We start from the raw sequence: 22,237 nt of genomic DNA on the forward strand, positions 1-22,237 counted from the left end.
CACCACTGTAAGTCCCAAATGTTCTGAGCCGCATAAGGCTAGCGAGTGCAGTGAAGGTACCCTGAAGTGCGCAAACTGTGAGAGACCTCATGATGCCTTATCGAAGTGCCCACGAATGAAGAGGGAGGCCGCGGTCTTGAAACCGATGGTAAGGGATCATTCATACGGACCGTATGACAGCGGCGGCGCCACAAATCTCGACGTCAGAGGTATTCAGAGAAGGCGGACCGTTTTCCTACCAACGCCTCCACGCAAGCGGATCCTCCGCCATTGCAACAATTACTTCCTTCACCGCTACACCCGGGACTGCAGCTTCCCCCTGCTTCGCCACCGCCGGCCCAGCAGGAGTCGGCAAGCAGGCATTCGAAGGAGTTAAAACATCCGTCGGTGGACGCGTGACCTACAGTGCCACCGATTGTATCTCAGACTGAGCCCCAATGAGGCTCAGTGTAGGAGATAGACATGCGATTACCCGCAACGGCTGCAGGCCCAGTGCTGCAGGTCATAACGGTATTGAGGTCCTCATGAATGCCGTTCGCACGTCACTTACTAACATAAACACTCCATCTGTGTTAAGAGCACAAGTACTGAATGCCCTGGAGCGACTACTCGCAAGACTCGGTTGGGCGAACGTGCGGCCTTTGTTGAGTGCAGACGTAAAAGACGCTTCTATTTTTTACTAGAACGCCCGAAGCCTGCTGTCACGCATTTCTGATCTCCGGGAATTTGTGTTCATGAAGACAATCCCCATCCTGGCCATATGTGAGCCAAAGCTCTATAAAGCTATAAGGCTATCAGGCTATGAAATTCTTCAATTACCCACATGTGGTGTGCCCAGCAAAGTCGCGGTTTTTATCAGACGTGAGCTCACCTACGTGCACCATCCTGTGCAGCCTCACAGGGGTTACGAGTACGTCGGCCTGACCCTCAGGAAACTCCAGCTCACATTCACTCTTTTGGGTGTGTACATACACCCAACATCTCGTTTTGATCGTAAGAGGCTGAAGCATATACTAAGCACATCGATTGGTTTATGGGTCAGTACGGGTGATTTTAAATGCCCTCACTTGCTTTGGGGAATCTGAGGCATTAAACGCAAAGGGTGGAGCCTGTTATCATTTGCCTCAGACCATGGCCTGTGCTCACTGAACGATGGAAGTTCTACTTTTCTACTAGGCTAGAACTGCAGCAGTTGCTTGGACCTAATCTTCGTGTCGAAATCCTTATGCGGCCGTACGCAATAGTTTCCAAACATTGAAATCAATGGGAGCGGCCATATCCCAACCTATTTAAAGAATAATGGACTACAGAGTCGATTCCACCCTGACGTTATTCGGGTGACCAATTGGAAACAATTTCAATACAAGATGAGCGATATTTGCGGGAGTGACGAGCCTAGTGATCTGGAGTCTGCCATTGGAAGCACGCTAAGTGCTTGTAAACATTCCATCCGGCTGTCTGCTTAAATAGGAGAATTAAACGTTGACCTTGAACGGCTTATGCTGTTCGTCGGCGTGCAAAACGAAGATACAGACGTCTGAAGTCTCTTCAAAATTTGAGAGGTGCGAGGAGGACGCAGAAAAAGATCCAACGCCGCATTATCCAAGTGCAAGGGCAGCGTTCTAAGTCCTTTTGCGAATCACTCGACCTTCGGAAGTCTTTGTCTGGAATATGGAGAACTGCGCGAGGGCTAATCACCCCCGTGCAACAGCGCTCCCTATTGGGGTTCTGGGCCTTCACGAGAAACGCGGGGAGCTCCAAGTAACAGAGGACTTCTGCGTTTGGATCGCCAGTGGAACAGGCCGTCCTCGTTAATCACTATCCGCTGCCATTCCCGTGGCGCGGGATACTCGAATGGGAGAGCTCGAGGCGGCATTGGCTCTCTGCACCCGATCTTCATCACCTGCGCAGAATGTAGTCAATTAAGCTGCTCTCTGTCACCTTGGCAACGGCGCCGGGCACGCCATTTTAAAATATTTCAACGAACAATGGCGTGATGGCAGAGTACCTGAAAAGTGAAGGTCTTGCTGCCTTACTCCGGTCCTGAAATCTGAAAAATCTCTGCTGGATCCGTTGGCATACCGACAAATAGCACTTGCCAGTTGAGTTGGAAAGCTTTGAACGAGTTATGCCTGCACGTCTGTAGTGTTTCCTAGAGCACTACAACGTCTACCCTGAAGTCAAGGCTGGTTTCCGTCAAGCCCGTTATTTTATCAATTGCGTTATCGACCTTATAAGCTTTGTGCAGCAGCAGACACGCGTGTAGCGCATATGCGCTGCCCTTTTTCTGGAAAGGAAAGGACCGCATTACACGATGGAGCATGACGCCATTCCTAGATCGCGGCAGGTAGTGGGGCTCGGCGAGTCTACGAGGGGGTAGGAAGTTACCTCTCGGGGACGTCATTCTTTGTAATCACTTAAGATGGTGCAAAGTCAATACACTATACCCACTGCGGGGTCCCCCATGGAGGCGTCATGTGCCCCACGTTGCTTAACATCACACTCATACCCCTGACAAGCTCCCTCCCAAGAATGGTTCATCTGTCGATTTAGGCGGATGATATTAGCATATGGGCATATAGAGGGGCTCGACGGCACGCGCGTGCGTGCCTGAAAAAGGCTGCAAACTTGAACAACACCTATCTGCATAAGCAATGGTTGGAAGTGTCTTCCTCCACATCCGCTGTGCTTGTAATCTCACGGAAGCCTATGTATGCATGCCCTTAGAAGTTAATTGCGAAAAGCTCTCGAATGTGAAATATCACAAGTTTCTCGGCGCGGTTGTCGGCAGAGACCTTTCTCCGTGAACCCACATTTGTTGTTTCAAGAAGAGGCTTTCTGCAGTGGTCCATATTCTCCAGGTCGTTGGCGGAAAGACGTGGGCCACGCCTATGGAGTCAATCTTGCAGCTATACAACGCACTATCCTTGGGCTCCTTACGGTACAGCCTGCCAATACTTTCAGATACGTGCCGCAAAAATATTCAGCAATTGCAAGGCATAAAACCACTGGGCATCCAAACTTGCCTTGGCCTACCACGGTGCACGTCAACAGCTGCAACCATTGCTGTGGGTCGTGAACGCCACTCTCCACTTACGTGACAACTGAAGCACTCAGGGGGCACATTAGGTGCGTAACCAGGCTGCCTGCTCATCACCTTGCCAGTACGCCATATAAACGCCCCATGCGTCTTTCGCAAGGTTCTAGCTTCCCACATCACCAGCATGCCGTCCAGCTAAATGCTTGCGATGAGGCCCCCCACTCCCGCTTTGGTGTACGACGCAGCCTCTAGCATGCGTAATATCCAAGGCTTAGCGAAGAATCAAGATTTTCCGACGCTGGCACTACATCAGCTAACTTCCATTTATTTGCATGAGACATACCGCGACCGCAACCATGTTTACATCGCCGACTCTGTAAAATCTGGTCCAGCGGGCGCCGTTTATAGCACAAATGTCCATGTCCACACAATTCAAAATAGCCCATCTTACCACTTATACAGCTACAGAACCTACTGTCATCCGTTGTGCCCTTCACACAATTCAAAAAACTGCATACCGAAGATGGGAGATGTTCTGCGACCCAAAGCCTGCACTTCAATAGCCCCAGTCAACCCTCTTCCACAGACCTTATGAACAGGTGTTTGCCAACATAAAACACTTGTACAACCGTGCCGCCCAAGCGGGTCATGACATTGCGTTCCAGCGGCTTCCTAGGCATTGCGGCATTGTCCAAAACAAAAGTTGTCGCTGCCGCTGGCTTCGCCCACCAAAAAACGGAGAACATATCCATTCCGTTATCCAAGACGGACGAAGCTAGTACTCTCCACATACTTGCCCGGGAGACCAGGCTATCTAAATGGGCTACGCGAGAGTTCACGAGCGCTCTTATTATTGCCCTAGACCCGTATCTTCAGCGTCCCCTTCCATTAGGCCTCCCATGGTCTGATGCGACCGTTCTTAGTTGGCTCTGGCTTGAAGTCAAATTCACAAATGCTTGCTCCTATTTGCTTGAAATGGCAGCCCGTGCGGCGGGGGAAGTCTATGATATACCAGAGACCATACGACATGTCTTATGCGAGTGTCGACGTTTTTCATCAGAAAGAAGGCAACTCTCATAAACTCTCCGAAGCTAGACTCTCGGCGCCAGTTTTCTGAGAAGAAAATTCTGGGTCACTGGCCCTGTTCGTCATCTACGCACAAGACCACAAAAACGCTCCTGTGTTTTTTAAAAACGACGGACTTGCACAGAAGATTGCAGCACAATATACCCCTCTCTATGAGTCTACTGAACGGTTTTGTCTGTAGTGTCCTAGCGCTGGGCACACCACTTACGCTCTGTTCGTCCCTTTTTCCTCCTTTTTCTATTTTCCTATTTTTCCTCTTTGTTCCCCTTTCCCCCGTGCAGTATAGCATACTAGGCATTAGCCTGGTTAACATTCCGGCTGTTCCTTTACCTTTTTTCTCTCTCTCTCAGTGTCCCTCTACGGAAACCAAAAACATGCATTGAAACCGCATTATGAATAATAAGGTGTCTGTTAACCATGGGACCCCCACCACGTGTTCCTATTTAAGATGATGTTTGCAGACCATCTTTAGAGGCTAGGCAGGACGAGTGTCACTAAACAGAGCAGTTTTTGACGAAGACGCCGAGCCCATGCGTTAGGGTAGGCAAGACTCAGCATTTGCCGCATCTTTGGACACCCTTCTGCTGCTGAACTTCTGCTACACGCGTTTTCGTTGATTTGGATTATCGTTGTTCCGCAGAGGAGAGAAAAAAAGCTAAGCATACCAGAATTCACATGCTAAAACCCATAACCAACAAAATGGCAGCGCCAGGAACCATCGTAATACAGTAAAAGTTCGGTAATTTGACACTGGCGGGGTGTGCGAAAAATTCTCGAATTATTCCATTGTCGAAATGTCCAGTGAACAAGAAAAACGCGAAACGTTCCCCAGCATGGCATCACTTTATTTTCCAAATGAGTTTGTAATCTTCATCTGTTTTTTCTGGCGAATGTGAGTGGCGACAATAGCTTCACTAGCTGCCATATTGCTACGTGGCACGCGCACCATGCTGAATGTACTTCGAAAAGTCTTCTAGTGCAGAAAAGGCTTCTGTGGCTTTGTTTACCGTGCGTTTCGGTGGTTGAGGCAGTTCACAATCTTCACCTTCCGACGAATTGTCGTTTTCGGAGCCCATCACGTCATGAGTTCTTTCGTCCTGGGTCAGCGGCATGGATGAATGGTAGTGGCTTAACCCATTGCGTAAGGACGCAGCTTCCTTCACCTAGCCTATACATCTACCCATATTGAAGGATGCTGATGAGCATGCAGTTGGCCTATGGGGTATTGTTTTTTAACACGATAGCTTTATTAGGCATATTTTTCGATTTTGCCGTCACCTGCGAGCCGTTCGCTATCTACCATGCTCATCAAGTGTCTGCATAAGTGTGTCATTGGCGCTAACTGGAAACTACAGCTGGGGCAACCAGATACGAGGGCTCGCCGTGAGCACAGAGCAGCGTCAGATTGTGGAAAGAAGGATGAAGATGGTACAGCCGTGACAAAATCCAAAATACGCGATTTCAGGAATGGCCGCGCCTTAGCAGAGATGTGATTTCTGCGCTCCCTTGTGTAGTCGCAGGTTCGTCAGACATGGACACCAACTGTGCTCCAACTTACGAAATCACCAAAGGGCCTCTCCAATGACCGAAAATGACGCCGGAGCCAACATTGTGTCACGTGGGTAAAACGCGGCCCAAAAGAACAACGCCAGGCTCTCAAAAAAACATTTCAAGCCGCGATTACATCCATAAACGTACCCAAAAGTGTCCCAATAACAATACAACACGGATTATATAGCATGTAATTCCACAATTTTTTGAACACCACTTTTTGAATTTTTGTGGGCCTGTAACCGGTGCAAGCTCTGTCTGGCAAACTATGAATGGGGCCTTGCGGCGAAAGAAAACAACCCCTAAGTATGTCAGCATGTTATTCCAAAGAACAGCGACGTACGCAGGCTTGACATGGACCTACAGAGAATCAGCTAAAATACAATCACTAAAATACCGGCCATTGTTGACCCTTCAGGCCACATTATAGAAAAGCCTGTACAGGGAAAGACTGGGAATGAAAGAAACGACAGAATTTATGCAGGCACTGATAATAAGACAGATATCCCACAGCCTGATACCTTCACTAATAACTGATACCTTCCCGCAATGAAGACAGCATATCGGATCAGCTAATGTTGCAGCTCTCAACCTTCCAATTTCCCCGATCAACGCACGGGTCTTTAAACTGTGTCATATATTACCTTTGAAGAATTCATAGGTCCAATCCTAGCCCGAAAGGAACGTCTGAGAAAAGCAAGATAAAGACGCGCCCTCATTTGCTTTAGTGCTCAACATGACTAAAAATACATTTGGACTCCATGATTCATACGTGGCCGGTCCTTTGCCATTCCTTAAAGGCGATTCTACTGCCGAAAAACACAGATCCATTATTGCACAAAGACAGGCTGCAAGTGAGTATCAACTTCCGTCTAGAAAACTTCCAAAACCATGAAAACAAAGTATACTCCGAACCAGGTATCTTGGAATGTACGAAGGCAACAATTGTCACAGTGGACTACTGTGACAATCGCGGTAAAGTCATCACCATCTTGTACACAGGAAGGGGACAAAGCGAGAATCTAACCTACCCAATCGCCCATCCGCGTAGCGGAATGGTCCAATCGATGCTTAAACATCATTACAAACACTCAAAAGCCATTGGTGTTTGGTCTGGAGGCCGATTCTCTTAACCGCAATGAAGAAAGTTTGCATGCCACTAAACCCGGACACAAGTGTCCGACCTGTGATGAGTTCCTGCCAACTAACGGCCGTTTACTGAAATGCTCAGACTGTGAGTACGCCTACCATCTGGGAACCTGCTCGGGTTGCCCAGAAGCGACTTTTAAAGGGAAAGGAGAATCTGCACGAAGGTCGTGGCGGTGCCTGAATTGCCGTGCCTCCAAAACGAAAGGCGCTGGGAAAGCCGCCCCAGACGCAGATCTGAGTTCTTGTCTGGGTGAGATAGTGCGTAGGCTTGACGCCTTACCCTGCTTGCCTACTCAGGTTGACGAGGTGAAGGCTTCTATTGAAATTATGTCAAAAAAGTACGATGACATTCTAAACAAGCAGGCAGCTCACGACAAGGAAATAAATGATCTCAAAAACGCGTCTCCGTGCTCGAGAGCGGTCGGGCTAAAGACGGCGCTGAGAGCACCAAGTCATCGTTGAATGACCTTGAATGGCGTAGTCGTAAACAAAACATTGAGGTGCATGGAATTCCAAAATCCGACAGTGAAGAGTTAATTGCCAAACTTAATGATGTAGCGACAACCGTAAAACTGCCTCCGCTCTCTGGAAATGACGTAGACGCTGTACACAGGCTTCCATCGAGACCGGGAGCTGAAGCCGGAATCATTGTTCGCTTCTACCGGCAATCGCTTCGAGACGTGTGGTTGGAAAAAAGGAAGGTCTTGCTGAAGTCGAAATCTTCTGTTTCTATCACAGAGAACATGGGAAAACAAAATCGGGACCTACTTCGTTGCACACGAGAATGGGCAGAGGAAAACAGCTATCGCTTTTTCTGGCACGCCAACAATAAGATTCGTATCAGAAGGGCTGCACGCGATCCCATAATTGTCGTGCTCAACAAAAGACACCTTGAAGGGCTCAATGCTGTCTTGTGCGTTTGCACCGCTGTAGTTTCTTTTTGTACTTTTTTTCTTCATGGCTTCTGTTACTAATAACCAAGCAGATTTATTGGAACTTGATGACTGTATCGCGTTTAATATTCAGCAAAAATGTAACTGTGTTCATCTCAAACTTAGGTCTGGTAAAAATAAATATAATAATCTTGCATATTCTTTCAGCTGTTCTAAATCGCACTTTGATGTTATAATGTTCTCTGAAACGTGGTTTTCTTCTGAAGCTGGTGTTTTTAAAATTTCTGGATATAAGTCTTACTATCTTAACCGAAATTCCAAAAGAGGAGGAGGCCTGTCAGTGTTGCTTTCCAGTGTTATGGAATGTGAACGTCACACCAATTTGTGCTGTATAACACCACATTATGAAATGTTAGTTCTGCAGTGTGGCACTCAAGCGTTGGTTGTTTGTTATCATCCGTCTTGCAGTGTAATTTCGAAGTTTCTTTTCTTTCTGGATTCTTTTTTGGAATGTATCAAAGAACGTGAATATAGCCTAATCATGGGTGGTGACTTTAATATTAATTTTCTCGTCGAAAGTAGAATGAAGACAGAATTTGAAACCTTGCTTAATATTGCCGCGAACCATACATTGGGTTTGTTTATTTGTGTTTTGCTTTTACCACCAGGCTGCGCCGGTCTGTGTTATCTCTGCGCCAAGGGAAGCGCGTGTTCCATTGTTTCTTTCAGTGCCGCATGTGTTATCTGTCGTGATAGGGAGAGCATTCCAATCTAACGTGAACAGCCAAGAATAATCTTCTTGGATCTACTATGTTCTCGATGCGAATCGACGTTTCGAGAACCACGCGCGCCGAAAGATAACAAGCCTGCAGTGCGGACGCCGGAGCATTCGATTCGACGACACTCGCCTGTGCAAGTCACTTTGTTGACCGCTGCTTCGCCGCCTCTGTATTATTTTGAGTTGTTAGGGGAGCACAAGTTCGCTCCAATAAACGTGTTTCTCATTCAAGACAACTGCATCGTCCTTGTCTTCGCGACATCTGGTGGAGGTGCTGGGTACTAAGCCTTTATGCCCTCTACGACATCTCGAAGCCGCCAAGCCAGTCCAACCAGAGAAAGCCCCCGACTGCAAGGATTGCTACCCGAGTTCTGTCTTCTGCCAGAAGGGCCCAAGAGAAGGAACGCTGCAACCAACACCATGGTGCAAGAAACAACGTCGCCAATCATCCTGCAGCAGCCCCGAGAACCGCTATCGTTCTGGGGAGCCCCCATTGAAGACCCCGAAGAATGGTTGGAGAAGCTGGAGCGCGTCCGCATCTTCAACAGGTGGGACGACGAAGAAACTTTCCGGCATGTCTTCTTTTACTTAGAAGATGCTGCTCGAACTTGGTTCGAGAAGCATGAGAGCTCTTTGACCGACTGGACTCAATTCAAGAGGGAGTTCCTTAAGACCTTCACTACCGTGGTGAGAAAAGAGCGAGCTGCGCTTTTGCTTGAAACTCGAACGCAGCACCCCAACGAAGGAGTCGTGATTTTCGTTGAGGAGATGAAGCGACTTTTTCGTCATGCGGACCCTGAAATGACCGAGGAAAAGAAGCTCAGGTTTCTAATGCGAGGAGTGAAGCAAGAGCTTTTTGCTTGTCTAGTCCGTAACCATCCGAAGACATTGGCGGAATTCGCTTCTGAGGCGGCCGCGATGGAGAAGACGCTAGAAATTCGAACGAGGCAGTACGACCGCCCTGTCAACGCGCTGTTCTCGGAGACCATCGGTGCCGCAAATGGAAGCTCCGATACACTGCGAGAGACCATCCGAGCAGTGGTCAGGGAGGAGCTACGCAAGCTTTTTTCCAACGACGCCGCAACCTCAAGTGGCTTCCCTGACCGAGAAGTCCAAAACGCACTGGGAACTTCTACGCTGTCGGAAGCACCCCGCGAACCACAAGCCATGACCTACTCCTCGGCTGTACGTCAACCCCGCCCTGCTCCAACCCGTCGTCAAGAGGCCGAGCCATACCGCCGTCCAACGCCGCCCGTCCGACGCCCTGTAGACCAATACCAGACGCCAAGGAAGACCGACGTGTGGCGAACGCCCGATAATCGCCCGCTGTGCTACCACTGCGGAGAGGCCGACCACATCTACCGTCGCTGTCCCTACAAGAGGCTCGGTTTGCGAGGGTTCTCCGTCGACGCCCCACGCCCCCGATACGGCCGGCGCCCTGCTGAGATCGAAGAATACCTCTCCAACACCAACCGAGGACCAGCCCGCTTCAACCGTTCACCGTCGCCCTACCCGTCTCAGTCACCGAACCGCCGCAGCACTGCTGACTTCTCACGTGGAAGGTCCCCCAGCCCACGCAGGGGAAACTAAAAGCAGCAACTTCGGGAGGTAAAGTTGCACAACGGCGGAAAAATTAAAACCCTCCAACGACGCAGCGACTCGCTGAAGACCATCATTCACGAAATGCCCTCATCCGGACGACCCGACCTAGCCCTAACGAGACTCCTGAACACGACGACAGCTACACGGCGCGACGCGTACCCGACCTGACCGAGCCGTCCGTTGAGAAGACGACGACAACGACGATGCACACTGCCCGACCGTAAACACGTACAAGCAGAGATACGACGCCCAGACGAACCCGGAACTCGAGGAAGACTGCATCTGACGTCAAGGTGTCCATCGACGGCTTTGACGTAGTCGCCCTCGTGGACACGGGAGCTGACTATTCGGGAATGAGCGGACCATTTGCGTCTAAACTGAAGAAAGTTATGACCAGATGGGACGGTCCGCACATACGCACAGCAGGAGGCCACCTCGTGACGCCAAGTGGAACGTGCACATCGCGCGTCACCATAGACGGCACAACGTACCCTGCGGCGTTCGTCATTCTGCCTAACTGCTCCCGCGACGTAATTCTTGGAATGGACTTTTTGATGGACAACGGTGCAATAATCGATCTGCAGACCAAGTCAATAACTTTTTCCCCCAATCACTTCATGACGCCGGAACCGAACCCCGAACGACGGGCTGCTGTAAGGATTGCCGATGGTCATGTCACCCTGCCACCCCGCGCAAGCTTGATGGTCGCAGTCTACTGTGAAGATGCTGCTCCTACGTCGACGCTATCGTAGACACTGATCAAAGGGTGCTTCTCGACCGTGGTGTGTCCGTCGCAAGAGGCATTGCGTGCTTCAAGGAACACCAATCCCACATTCTGGTTACTAATTTCACCGACGAGTACCAGCATTTAAACAAGGGCGCGGCAATTGCATTCCTCGAAGAAGCGCAAGAAGCAAGTGACGTGATCGCGGTCGCCGACTTTGAACGCACACCCGTAGAAACCTTCAAGCTCCCGCAGCCCTTCGACGTGAATCCGGCGCTACCGCAAGAACAACGGGACAAATTATTCGCTTTGCTGCTTCGCTATAGCGAATGTTTTTCGTCGAGCGCAAAACTACGTCAGACCCCTCTAGCGAAGCACCGAATAATAACCGAAGATGGAGCCCGACCTACCCGACAGTCACCGTACCGCGTCTCTTCACACGAACGGGAAGCCATCCGTACTCAAGTCGACGACATGCTCAGCGACGACATCATACAGCCATCGAAAAGCCCCTGGGCTGCGCCTGTCGTACTCGTAAAGAAAAAAGACGGCACATTAAGGTTTTATGTTGACTACCGGCGACTGAAAAAAATCACGAAAAAGGACGTGTACCCCCTCCCCCGAATCGACGACGCCCTCGACCACCTCTGCCACGCGAAGTACTTCTCATAGATGGACCTGAAGACCGGCTACTGGCAAATTGAAGTGGACGAGAGAGACCGAGAGAAGACTGCATTTATAACCCCAGACGGCCTATACGAGTTCAAGGTGATGCCGTTTGGCCTGTGCACAGCACCAGCGACGTTTCAAAGAGTCATGGACACTGTGCTAGCTGGCCTTAAGTGGCACACCTGCCTCGTATACCTCGACGACGTAGTGGTATTCGCCGGACTTTCGACGAACACCTTGCAAGGTTGGAGTCTGTACTCGAGTCCATTCGTACGTCGGGGTTGACGCTGAAGCCTGAAAAGTGCCGTTTCGCATACGGGCAACTCAAGTTCTTGGCCCACGTCGTCAACGCCGCGGGAGTCCTACCTGACCCGGCAAAAACTTCAGCCATTGCGAACTTCCCAAGGCCGAAAGACAAGAAGGGCGTGCGAAGATTTCTCGGGCTGTGCGCATACTACCGACGCTTCGTCGCAAACTTCGCACGCATTGCAGAGCCACTCACGCGCTTGACGAAAGATAGCACTCCTTTCAGCTGGGACAGCGACCAAGAAAAAGCATTCTGCGAGCTGCAAAAACGCCTGCAAAGCCCGCCCGTGCTCGCTCATTTCGACGAAAATGCCGAAACGGAAATGCACACGGACGCCAGTGATATAGGCTTGGGTGCCGTCCTTGTCCAAAAGCAAAGCGGCTGCGAAAGGGTAATCGCCTATGCCAGCCGTGGTCTGTCGAAGGAGGAGAAAAACTATTCTGCCTCTGAGAAAGAGTGCCTGGCTATTATATGGGCGATTTCAAAATTTCGCCCATACGTGTATGGAAGGCCATTCAAGGTTGTAACAGACCACCATGCGCTGTGTTGGCTCGCCAATTTGAAGGACCCCTCTGGCCGTCTTGGGCGGTGGAGCTTGCGCCTGCAGGAGTTCGACGTTACAGTCGTTTATAAATCCGGCAGGAAACACTCCGACGCCGACTGCCTGTCCCGCGCCCCCGTCGACCCACCACCACAAGACGCTGATGAAGACAGCGCGTTCTTCGGGATCGTGACGGAGAGCGACCTAGCCGCCCAGCAGCGTGCCGACCCCGACTTACGCGTCATAATCGAGTACCTCGAGGGATGCAACGTTGCTGTTCCTAGGAACTTCAAACGCAGCTTACCAGCATTCAGCATGAGAAACTCCGTCCTCGTGAAGAAGAATTTCAGCCCCGGAACAAGAGGGAATTACCTTCTCGTCATCCCCGCGGACCTTCGTGACGAAATTTTGGAAGCGTGCCATGACGACCCGTCTTCCGGACATCTCGGCACAGCCCGCACTATTGGAAAAATCAAGGCGAGGTACTACTGGCCCGGCCTTACCTCTGACGTCACCCACTACGTCCGGAGCTGCCGTGACTGCCAGAGACGAAAAACGCCGCCGACAAGACCCGCCGGACTTCTGCAACCGATCGCCGTCCCTTCGAGACCATTTCAACAGATTGGAATGGACCTTTTAGGCCCGTTCCCTACGTCACGATCACAGAACAAGTGGATTGTCGTAGCGACAGACTACATGACGCGCTACGCAGAGACCGCCGCTCTTCCGAGGGGGACTGCACAAGACGTGGCAAAGTTCTTTATAAGCCAAGTTGTGCTGCGACATGGAGCCCCGGAAGTCCTAATCACCGACCGCGGAACGGCATTTACTGCGGAGCTGATGCAAGGAGTATTACGCTACAGCAACACGGATCACCGAAGAACGACGGCGTACCACCCCCAAACGAACGGACTAACAGAACGTCTGAACAAAACAATCGCAGATATGCTGTCAATGTACGTTGACGTTGAACATAAGACTTGGGACGAAGTGCTCCCGTATGTCACGTTTGCGTACAACACGGCTATCCAGGAGACGACGCAGCTGACGCCGTTCGAGCTTGTCTACGGTAGAAGGCCGACTACGATGCTCGACGCCATGCTTCCGCATGTAGAAGACGACGACCTCAACGCCGAAGTCCACGGATATCTTCAACGTGCGGAAGAGGCCCGCCAGCTCGCTCGAGTTCGTATAACGGAGCAGCAGCTGGTGGATGCGGGCCGCTACAACCTCCGACGCCGAGACGCCGAGTACCAACCAGGGGATCGTGTGTGGGTTTGGACTCCCATCCGACGACGCGGACTCAGTGAGAAGCTCCTGCGACGGTATTTCGGACCCTACCAGATTCTACGACGCGTCGGCCAACTTACCTACGAGGTGATCCCCGATGGTGATTCCGGGACATCACGATGACGCACAAGGCCCGACGTCGTCCACGTGGTTCGCTTAAAACCTTTCTACGGTCGATAACGAATTTTATTTTTATTTTCGGACTGTCGCTTATGTTAGCATCGGGTCGATGCACTCTTAGAGGGGGGGTAATGCCGCGAACCATACATTGGGTTTGTTTATTTGTGTTTTGCTTTTACCACCCGGCTGTGCCGGTCTGTGTTATCTCTGCGCCAAGGGAAGCGCGTGTTCCATTCTTTCTTTCTGTGCCGCATGTGTTATCTGTCGTGATGGGGAGAGCATTCCGATCTAACGTGAACAGCCCAGAATAATCTTCTTGAATCTACTATGTTCTCGATGCGAATCGACGTTTCGAGAACCACGCGCGCCGAAAGATAAAAAGCCTGCAGTGCGGACGCCGGAGCATTCGATTCGACGACACTCGCCTGTGCAAGTCACTTTGTTGACCGCTGCTTCGCCGCCTCTGTATTATTTTGAGTTGTTAGGGGAGCACAAGTTCGCTCCAATAAACGTGTTTCTCATTCAAGACAACTGCATCGTCCTTGTCTTCGTGACAATATTCAGTCTTGTCGCAACACTATAAATCCGCTACACAAATCACGGCTACTTCAGATACTCTCTTAGACCTTTTAATTACAAACAATGATGAAACGTGTTTGAAATCTGGGGTTATTAACTCTGCTCTCAGTGACAACCTTCCTGTTTTTCTGTCTGCAAAACGTCATGCTACTGGTAAAAAACCGCAGCAGGTAACCCGCTTTTTCCGGGACGTCAGTCCCGTACTCGTAATAGATTTCAAGAGTGCATAGCTCGAACGAATTGGAACGATGTCTTTAGGGAGAGCAGCTTCGATGCGGCATAGGACAAGTTTCTGGTAAAGTTCACCCATGCCTATAATGCTAGTTTTCCGCACAAAACGTATTCTCCACCAAAATGTGCCCGTAAACCCTGGATAACTCAGGACCTGATCAGGGTGATGAAAAACGAGATAAACTTTATAAAAAAATTTTGAAAACTACGAATGCTGACATCTTTAAATCTTTTAAAATTCTCCGTAATTACGTCACTAAAGAGCTCCGTGTTGCGAAAAACCGCTATCATTTTATTCTTTTTAGTTCGTTTAACCGACTTCCTCAAGACATTTGAAAAAAATAAATACCATGCTTGGAAATCCCTCGGAGCCCCTTAAAAAACTTATAAAGGATGGTGAGATACTAGAAAAAGAAGCCTAAGCCAATACCTTCAATGATTTCTTTCTTTCCGTTCCAACTGTTTCAATGAGAACTGAAAGTTTAAGATACCTAAATTGCTCTGTGGAGAACACTATTTATCTTGATCCCGTTGCTGAGAATGAAGTTATCGCTGCGTTTTTGTCTCTAAGCAACAGCAATTCCTCCGACGTGGATGGTTTCCAGATAAAGCCCGTAAAGTTTGTCATTGATTTATTAGCAAACTGCCTAACACACCTTTTTAACGTATGTTTCTCAACCGGAGTTTTTACACGCAAAATGCAGTCCGCTAAAGTTGTAGTACTATTTAAAAAGGGGGATCGCAATAATTTCTCAAACTACCGGCCTATTTCCATTTTGCCTCTTTTTTCTAAAGGTATAGAAAAAAATTTTCTAATGCGCTTATCATCATTTTCTGATCGCTATATTATCATTTCCCCGGCTGAATACGCTTTCAGAAAGAATAAATCAACTGAGTTGCCATTGCTTGATCAAAAAGAGTTAATCCTGGACAATTTTGAAAACAACAATGTCGTTCTAGGTATTTTTCTTGACTTTATAAAAGCATTTGATTGCGTAAATCACGATATTGTTCTTCATAAGCTACATCTATATGGATTTCGCGGGAAAGCTCATTCTCTAATATCATCTTATCTATGCGATCGATCGCAGATTGTTGAAATTGGAGAATACTTTTCAACAACTAAACCAGTTAAGTGTGGCGTGCCAAAAGGTAGCATTCTAGGTCCGTTTCTTTTTATTTTGTACATCAACAAGATTGCTAACATCGATGAAACAGGTAAATACATAATATATGCCGACGACACAAGTTTATTTTTTGCCGGTTGCTCAGGTAATGATTTCGCAAATCGCGCAAATAACACCCTTGCATGTATTAGAAGCTGGGCATCCAACAATAATTTAAAACTGAATGCTAGCAAAACAAAAGCAGTACTTTTTCATCCACGTCGTAAAATCAGCACAGTTGAACCTATTGTAATCAATCAGACTCCAGTTAAATTCGTTCAATGTTTCAAAACATTAGGTGTATATTTTGAAGAAACTATGTCATGGAATAAACACACTGACTATTTAATCCAGAAATTATCCCAGGCCACTGGTCTGATGCGCCGTTATTGTTGTTCTTTTCCAGTCTCAGCTAACTTTCTACTGTACAACTCTATCTTCAGCTCTATGCTTAACTATGGCGTACTCATTTGGGCTACCACAACTAGGGAAAATATAGGAAAAACAGTTTTACAAAAACAAGCCATTCGCCTAGTCAGCAAGGATTCGTATCTTTCTTCTACACGAGAACTATTTAAAAAGTACAGTGTTATTCGCATGGATTCTATTTACAGTTATAAACTTTGCCGATGTTACAAACACGCAGTAGTAAATAACGGTTCACTAATTAATCTGGAAAGTAAAAAAATGCCGAACAAATTACGGAGAACGAATGCTGCGACACAGATTGCCGTCTTTACTCAATAATTAACAAGACCTTTCTACCATTCCTTTTAACCATCTACGCAGCATCTTTACACTTAACTAATGATGTTGTTATAAGAATAAACATCTTCCCTTTCTCGCTATTGTATTCGTAAGCTTACTTTTCCAAACCTTGCTCAGTATGTACTTTGAGTGCTGTATATAGGCACTGCATATATTGTATATATGTTGCGTTTTTTGTTTGTGTTGACTTTTGTTAATATTGGCCAATGCCGCTTGCCGCCTGTCTGCACCGGGGGGCTGCGGCTAGTCAAGCTGTTTTTACGGCTTTTTTCCCCGGCTCCCTTTGCGCGAAAGTGTTTTGTTTGTTGTTTTTTCGCGCAAGAATAAAAACAAATCAAAATCAAATCAAATCAAAGTGTCGGAAAAAGAACGACGCAGCTGACAAAGGCATGTGTAGTTCGCTATGTGTAGTTTGTTACTTTTTCAGTTGCCCGCCCTGTTGTGAGGTATGCTATTTTACGTTTGAAAAATGTATATTTTTGGCCTTTCTTAGGTTGACTTTGTATAGCACGTTTTAGCGTTTTGTACATTTTCTCTTGTTTCACAGTGTTGCTGCGCAATGTCCCATGTACAGGGGCAATGGCCGGCGTCATACAGTGCTTATCTGGTTTTTGCATGTCCACTCGAGACGTCGGTTTTTGAATAGAATGGAATAAAATAAATTACGAGCGAAATCGCATTCCGTGCTTTTTGTCGACGAGGATAACCACCGTCCTCTCCGCAAAAAAATAAAATCGGCTGCTCGTACTACGCATTATTATCACTATCCTTCTTCTTTCCACGCGGGGAATTCAACGCTGAAGCATCGCTAACTCTCGGCAGGATACAAACCAACACATATATGCACAAATCTAGAGGAACGAAGCTATTCGGAGCGACTCTAGCTTACAACTGTGCTAACATTGGGGGACAACGCACTCTCTTCTATGCGAACTCCTCCTATCCAAGGATAGGACGAGGTTGCGCAGACGAAAACCAGACAATGGTCAGCGCAGACGAAAACTAGACAAGAAGAATAAGGACGAAACAAGCGCTGTCTAGCAATTGAACTTCTATCAGAAAAAACACTTGTTATATAGAAAAAAGTGAGGTAAAAACCACAAACAGCTCAAAAATCTTGTCACGCAACCACTTAAACCCCCAAATTTTCTAGGAAGAAAACCTCATCACTGCTTCTGAACGCCTTCAGAAGCAGTGCTTAGAAAATGAGGCGCGCACAAAGAAACTTGAAAACAGGCTGACGCAGTGTGAACAGTACTCTCGCAGGTACAACTTGGAAATTAAATGTGTAGAGGAAAGGGAACACGAAAACATTGCTGCGTTAATGGAAAAGGTCTGTGAAGTGCTCGAGGAACCCATTCTGGTCTCAGAGATTGAGGTATGCCACCGTGTTCCTACACGGAATGAAGGAATGAGCAACATTGTGGTGCAGTTTAGGAGCCGCCAAAAGCGGGACCTAGTTCTTGAGAAGGCGCGAAAGAAGCGCATCACGAACCATTCGCTGGGTGTCACTACTGAACCTGATGAAAGTGCTCCCGTGTTTGTGAATGAGCACCTTTGTTCGACTCTGGAACGACTGCTGGCATCCACTATCGCCCGAAAGCGCCAATTTTCTTGGCGCTTTGTCTGGACGCGCAATGGTCGAATTCTCGCACGAAAAACCGAACCCAGTCGTACACTTCATGTTTCTTCTGAAAACGACCTTTTGAAAATGACCTAAATGCCTATATTAGTAGTCGCTTGGTGATGCCCGATACGCGCATGTTGTACCAGCAACTTTTCGAACCTAAGCACGTAGAACTATCCCGTGAAAAGCGAAATACTGTATTTGTTATTCACCTAAACGCCCGTTCCCTTATTAACAAAATAGATCAGCTTACTTCCTTCCTGGATGAATTTTGTTTTAACTTCAGCATTCTGATGATTACTGAAACGTGGTTTAGTCCAAATGATATCATACCTGGTATTCCAGGATATAAAAATTTTTCCGTTTGCCGAACGCAAAAACGAGGGGGTGGTGTTGCGATGTATGTTTCCGATGCTCTATCTCCCAAGATATTGCCACAGTTTACAGCTGTGACGCCTAATTACGAAGCGCTAAGTGTACTAGTCAACAACACAATTTTCGCAGTCTTCTACCGACCGCCCTCTGGAGATGCCAATCACTTCATTGACTTTGTCGATTCTTTTCTCGAGTACGCATCCTATGGAAGATATCGTCTGGTTCTTGGTGGTGATTTTAATATTAAGCTTTTCTCCGACACTTCAATGTCTAAATCATTATTAAACCGGGTAACGTCTTGTGGTTTCAAAAATGTAATTAATTCTCCTGCACGCATTACGGCAACTAGTTCGTCAATACTAGACATTTTCATTACTAACGCTGATACACCTGTTACAGCCTCGGGAACAATAAGTTCTGATATCAGTGACCACTGCCCAATATTTATAGCATATTCCGTTTCTGCGAAGGCAGCGCAAGCGAGTGGTACTACGTTAAAATGTTAACATATAACACCATTTAATCTTGATGCGTTCAGAGAAAAAATACAAAACAGTAACTGGTCCCAAGTCCTTGCTCAGTGCTCGGCAGATAGTGCATATGATTCATTTATGGAAATTTTCCAAAAACACTACAGTGAGTCCTTCCCAGTGAAAGAATTTAGGCCCCGGCGACAAATACGAAAACCCTGGATTGGTCCAGAGCAGTTTAAATTAATCAATGAAAAGAATAAATTATATCGTCATTTCCTAAGCACGCGAAATTTATCGGTTCTGGCAGCGTTCAAAAAACTCAGAAATCGCTTAACATCTGAGCTGCGAAAAGCGAAGGCTCACTACTATCAACAATTGTTTTCTGACGCGTCATACCGACAGGATTACACATGGAAAATTATAAATGACGCTCTTGGCATGCGCAGAAACCCAACCGACATCCGCGAGGTTACTGTAGACGGCGCGGTCCTTTCACGCACTTCGCTCTCTGAACATTTCAATAGGCATTTTATCAGTTCAATTGCAGATACCACGCTTCCTTCAGTTGAACCGTGTACTCTCGGCTTAACCGCCTCGGAAACTCTGTTTTTATTGCCAACTGACTACAGTGAAGTTCATCGCACATTTCTTTCCCTGAAAAACAGTAAAGCCACTGATACCGACAACATTCAAATTAGGCCAGTCAAATATGTCCTCGATTGCATATGTCCGTCCCTTGTACACATTTTGAATCTCTGTTTAGAATCTGGTTGCTTCCCTTCAAAAATGAAGCGAGCAAGAGTTTCAGCAATATACAAGGCAGGAGATAAAAATGTTCCCACCAATTACAGGCCGATTTCTGTTCTACCGCTATTTTCGAAAGGCCTGGAAAAAATAATTCTTTAACGTCTAGAATCATTGTTTTCAAAACACAAAATGTTATCACCTCGCCAACATGGCTTCCGCAAGGGATGTTCTGCGGAATCCGCACTGCTTATGCAAAAAGAAATAGTTTTGAAAAATATAGAATTGGATAACCCAACTCTGAGCGGTTTCGTCGATTACAGCAAGGATTTCGACTCTATTAGTCATGAAACACTTCTAAAAAAACTATATCGGTATGGCGTGCGTGGAGTGCCACACCTTTTGCTGAAGTCTTATCTGACCGATCGCATGCAATCTGTTGTTATGAATGGTTATCCATCTTCGTTTCAAAATATACTGTTTGGAGTTCCACAGGGCAGTGTTCTAGGCCCCTTTTTATTCAATGTGTATGTGAACGATATTGTAAATATCGATGAAAAAACTGAATTCGTTTGTACGCTGATGATACCAGCGTCTCTATTACTAGTGACAGTACTATGAACCTTTTTTCGCGCGCAAATTTTGTTCTGTCCAAATTGCAGGACTGGTTTAACCAAAATAGTTTAAAAACCAACGTAAAGAAATCAAGGGTTGTAATATTTACAGCAAAAAACAAACGTATACATATTAGTAATGAATTATACCTGGGTTCATCACGCATCGATATAGTAAAAGAGCATAAGCTCTTGGGGGTGGTATTCGCGCAACGCATGACATGGAACTCTCATATTGAATTGTTAGCCAAAAAGTTATCCTATGCTGATTGCGCGCTATATCGTTGTCGTGACATTTTTCCAGTAAGTGTTAAACTCCAAATTTACAACACCCTTTTCAGATCTCACTTGAATTTTGCACTTTAGTTTGGGGCAGGACCACTAAAAAGAACATTACTTGAAAAAAAAAAGCAATCCGATGCATTAGCAATGTTCCGTATCTGCATCCCACCAAACAGTTATTCGAACAACACAACATAATCAACATTCAGAATCTGTATAAGTACCGCCTCTTGTATTATCTTCATTTTTCGAGCACTGCCCACCATGCTTTTCTTGTTGAATTATCAGATTTATCATTGCGAACTGAAACAGGTCGAACTCGTGAACGAGATAAATATGTGGTTCCTCGGCGGCGCAGCGATTACTACTTACAGTCACTTAGTCACAACATTCCTGTGATGCTAAACCGCTTGCACCCACATACTGCTGAATGTGATAGGTTTAGTTGCAAAGAATTGCACTCTATAATTTTTAACGATAAATTGTAGTGATGTTCTTATTAACAATGTTTTTTGTTGTTCTTTTTTTTTGCTCTTCTTAGTAACGTTTTCCGCAATAGGTTTTATATTTCCCAAAGACGATTTTCTATGATTGTTCAGCGTATAGTAATGTTGTTTCTATTTAATGTGTTGTTTCCTACCAAAGTTGCCGCAGCTGCACCGCCACTCTGGCCCCCTCAAGTTGTCTCTACAGCTTCTTGCCAGAGTGACTGTAAACATTGTTCACTGTACCAATGTTGAAAAAGAAAACTTGATTTGAAAACTTGATCCGTAAGCGAAATTGACAAATGGCTCACGCACGTGTCACCGCTCTTTATAATCTTATAAACTTCGGCTATTTCCCGCGTTCGCTGGCTCTTGCTTCTCATCATCACGATTGTCCGGTTAAACTGCTGAGCGCAGCCGCACTGTTTGCAGTGACGGGACAAGTGCGAGGATGGCATGTCCTTCAGTGAAGCGGCATGTTCTCTTCGGCAAACATTTCGGCATCGTCCCGCATGGCCTATATACTTGGACCACAGGGAAGCAGCGGAATAGAGTACACGGCTCCAGAACAGGAGTTGGGGAAACGTTTTTTGTACTCGGTGCTGCACTTATCACCACAACTAGCTGCTCCTCCTTCCTGAAACCTTGTGTCAATACCGGCACAAACGCTCACCAGCTTCTTGCCTGCATGAAAGGCGACATTGAAGTCCTATTGGCTGGCAATCTTTTTCATGCGGTGCGAGACAGAATGAAGATACGGGATAACAGCAATTTTTCTTCGCCTATCCAGGACCGTTTCTGCTGCATCCTGCCAAGAGTATTGTTCTTGCTTCCGTCGATTCAGTAATCGTGGCGACACGGAAGCAAGAGCCAAGCGCAGGAAACCTGCCACTTCCAATCGGGCAATTTAGCTCGAAAAACTTTCTTGCACAACATGAGCACATAACTTCTTGAGCGCCGAGTCGAGATACGAAGTGGCCAACCTGTTTTTTACAATCTTAGAATGTGTGGAATGAAAATTCAAGAAAGGGTTTACAGATCGGCGGGAATATGACCACCAAACATGATCCTTCTGAAACTGCAGAGACAAGTCTAGGAATTGTAGTACACCATTTTTTGGAACTTCAGTCAGGCCTTTGCCGC

The sequence above is a fragment of the Haemaphysalis longicornis genome, unplaced genomic scaffold (assembly GCF_048455015.1).
Source record: "Haemaphysalis longicornis isolate Haplotype H1 unplaced genomic scaffold, Haemaphysalis longicornis Haplotype H1 scaffold_2, whole genome shotgun sequence".
Classification (NCBI taxonomy): domain Eukaryota; kingdom Metazoa; phylum Arthropoda; class Arachnida; order Ixodida; family Ixodidae; genus Haemaphysalis; species Haemaphysalis longicornis.